At 34.5% G+C, this 3,912-nt stretch overlaps 1 pseudogene; it reads right to left on the reverse strand.

Moving 5' to 3' along the window:
- Positions 1-208: 208 nt before the first annotated feature.
- Positions 209-1,743, reverse strand: LOC149160737 (nuclear transcription factor Y subunit A-8-like; annotated as a pseudogene).
- Positions 1,744-3,912: the final 2,169 nt, after the last annotated feature.

Genomic DNA, 3,912 nt, shown 5'->3' on the forward strand with positions numbered 1-3,912 from the left:
CATCCCAAAAGAAACCTGAAACAGGCTGCTTTCTGATATGATAACATTGGAAAGAAAAAATAAATCTGCAAGCTTTAGTTCAACTTCCTCCCCTCCTAGTACCATAAGTTTCACTTTCCTTGAACTGAAGTAAATTTCTCCCATACTCCAGTGTTATAATTATATGAAACATGATACCAAAACAAATGAGAGCCCAACCAAAATGATGTCAAACTTTCATTGGATCACAGCAGTTATCTGTTGCAACCCATTTGATGCTATATCCCATACCTTTCCCACTCTCTACTTCACCACTTCCATCTGAAAGAGGACTGCAACCCAATAAATGGAAATGTGAACTAGCATGGTGGTAAAGATACCCTCCATTCCCTTGTGTATAGATGTAACCTATTCCATCAGGACATGATTCTAACATGCTTGTAACTTGTGATCCTGACAACCCTGAATTACTATGTACCTCTGAAGAATTCATATTTCCATTTTCAGACTGCAAAGCTTAAATGCTTGATGAACTAACAGCCTGTGCATGTTGTCTGTTTTTTAATTTCCCATCATCAGCATTAACTTTTTTTGTCTCCAACAATTTTGTATTTAGGAAGCGACCACCACATCCCCTTGCTCTTCGCATTGCATGAAGATGATGAGATTCATGGAGATAAGGTTGAAGAGAAAACATCATAGTATGAGAAACAATACATTAAAAGACAGAAAACATGCCAGTATATCAATAACCAAATATGTTGACATGCTTACTTCAGAAGATGAAATCAATACAATTTGGCTTAGCCAAAAGAGGATGAGAGAAAGTGCATTTGAACCAGTGTTGTGAAGGAGCAGGGATTCTGACACCAGGGAGTGGTCCTTCCCCAAAAAATCTAGGGAATGATGCCAACCCGGGAGCATTTTGTACATATGATTATTAGAATGTGTGTGTGTGTGGTCCTGGGAGCAACTGGGAGTGAGAGGCCCTAAAATGCTCCAATGCAACATTGTTTTGAACAAACATGTTAGGTATTTGAGAAATAATCATAAACACAATTGTTCCTTACCTTCCTTACTTTGATGAGCTTATTTTCTAATTCCGCTTTGGCTCGAGATTGTTGACGTCGCAAAATTCCACGGTATTGTTTAGCATTGACATAGACTGGTTCATCTTCAATCACACCAGATAGTGAACTCAAATGAGTTAGCTCTCCAAATTCCTCATTTTCTTTATCGGCTCATATTACTCTAGGTAAAAAATAGTCTTGATGACTCAAATTTGACACAACTAGAATTATCAGGTAAACTAGTCTTTCAACACCAATGTATGGGCATTACGAAAGTGTCAATTATAATGTAAACTGTCTTGATAGATAACGAAATCATGCATCATATTAGGTATTGCCATCATGGTATATCATATAATGGGATGCCTCTGCATATGACAGAGAAATGTAATCAGGTTCCACAAAAGTGACTCATTAATTTCCAGATAAGCAGTACAGTTTCTTTCAGTTATAACATATTACATATAGAGAATGCAGAACTCCCTCCAGACAACTGTATCTTTTCTACATCCAAGATTCAAGGCTACTACTCATTTTAATATTCAAATTTCTTCTTATTCACAGTCCTTAGAGTCATGGTCACAAGCAAACCAAATGCAGAATGTACATTACAATGCACATCATAAAGAATTGAACTAAAGTAGTGGCTAATATGACAACTAGAATTGACTAGTTCACCTTCTTTCAGAAACATGACCGATGATGTTGGATTGACAAATATCAGAAGCTGAATAATCTACCAAGTATCTTATTAAAATCAAATGATATTCAATAAAACCTCATTAGTAGGTGTAAAACTTGCCATTTCTTTCAAAAGGGTGTTCCCATCTTTAGTGAGCTTAATGTCTCCAGTGCCTCCAACAAGCCTATCAAAATGCACAAATCAGCATCTCCTACTTATAAAACCTTCACATGAGACTACATTGTAATTTCATTAGCAAGAACAAAATTACAATGAATATACCATAAAATCTGGTACAAATGAACAATATTTCTGGTGTATTTGATGGACAAAAGCCTAACTTGGGATATAATCGATGTTCTAAGAAGTTATATTTGATACTTTGGAAGCCTATACGTAAATTTTGTGGATCAATAGCAACAGTCCTAGTAGATGTAATATGTTTGGTAATATCAAGAAACAATTGCAAGTCCCATGTAATTTCACTTCAGCCAGTGATTGGGAAAATAAATGGTAATGTGGATAATATTGAAGTTATGACCATCAAATGCGAGCAGGCAGAATAAGCCCTATTGAATCAATGTACAATATATATATATATATATATATATATATATATATATATATGTATATGTATATGTATATGTATATGTATATGTATATGTATATGTATATGTATATGTATATGTATATGTATATGTATATGTATATGTATATGTATATGTATATGTATATGTATAGATATGAAAAATGTTTGCCATGACAATCTAGTCTGGAGGGAGTTTTGCATTCTCTATATGTAATATATTGTAGTTTAAAGAAATTGTACTGCTTATCTGGCAATTAATGAGTCACTTTTGTGGAACCTGATTACATTGCGCTGTCATATGCAGAGGCATCCTATTGTATGATCTTCCATGATGCCCATACCTGATAGGATGCATGATTTCTTTATCCATCATAACAGTTACATTATAATTGACACCTTTGTAATGCCCAAACATTGGTGTTGAAAGACTAGTTTACCTGTTAATTGTAGTTATGTCAAATTTGAGTCAACAAGAGTATTTTGTACCTAGAGTAATATGAGCCCACAAATAAAATGAGATATAAGTACAGTTTCTTTCAGTTATAGAAAAATCTTAAACAAGAAAGCTAATATGTGGTAAAAAATCTTAAACAAGAAAGTTGATATGTGGTGACTCATAGTCTTACAACATTTTTTGCTTTTCTTGTTAAAACATAAAGAGGAAACTCAGAAGTATAGAAAGAGATTCCAAAGAAACCAAACTTCAGACCTGCTTAGCCCCAAGGAGGTCTAGTCTACGCACAAGGAGGCACCCAAAAACATACACCTACATTTCTGATAGTGTGAGGAGAATACTTTGTTCATTTTGGCTTGGTTTGAATTGTTATTGTCAACCAGAAATGGTACGATTGTTGGGAAGCCTTAGAGACCTCACTTACAGTTGGGTAGGTAATGGAATAAATAGATTGTCAAAAACATTTTTATTCCTAGATGAAGTAAATATTGGATGCATAGAATGTAGTATGTACATGCCCTTCAATCAAGGGTTGGCCTAAAACTTGTAGAGTCTTTAGGTCCTTGGACCAAGGATTTGGTGTTAGATTTATGGAGTGACAATACAGTGAAGCTAACTCAAAAACTTATCATATACAACAACATCATTTCATTGAGTGTTCTTGGCATCAACAATCATTACATAAATAAGAATTACAGTAAAAGAAATATTTTCATATCAGCACCTTTAGTGTTAGGTTTTTGGAGTGACAATATAGCAACAACATCGTTTGGTTGACTAACTTGGCATCAACAATCATTACATGAAACAAAATTATAGTAAAATAAATACTGTCGTAATAGAACCTTATACCTAGCAAGGTGACACCTTGTAAGTATGCAGGAAGTGAAATTGGAGGCCACAAAGACTGTTTACAAATTGATGTTTGCATACAAACGAAGCCAACCATGAGTACATTAATTAATTTATTGCCATCTTGTTTTCTTTGTGCACAACAGAAACTAACAGATATGTCTAGAATTCAACACTGAGAGCATACCAACCCAAACTTCTACTTGGAACCTCCCAAGGAGAAGGTTATGGTAACTCCAATTTATCTCCTACTCAATGAATTGAGGTGGAATAGTTAAGATATCTG

The sequence above is a fragment of the Pinus tabuliformis genome, chromosome 5_2 (assembly GCF_031772625.1).
Source record: "Pinus tabuliformis cultivar Carrire ecotype Pingquan chromosome 5_2, CPIR1, whole genome shotgun sequence".
Classification (NCBI taxonomy): Eukaryota; Viridiplantae; Streptophyta; class Pinopsida; order Pinales; family Pinaceae; genus Pinus; species Pinus tabuliformis.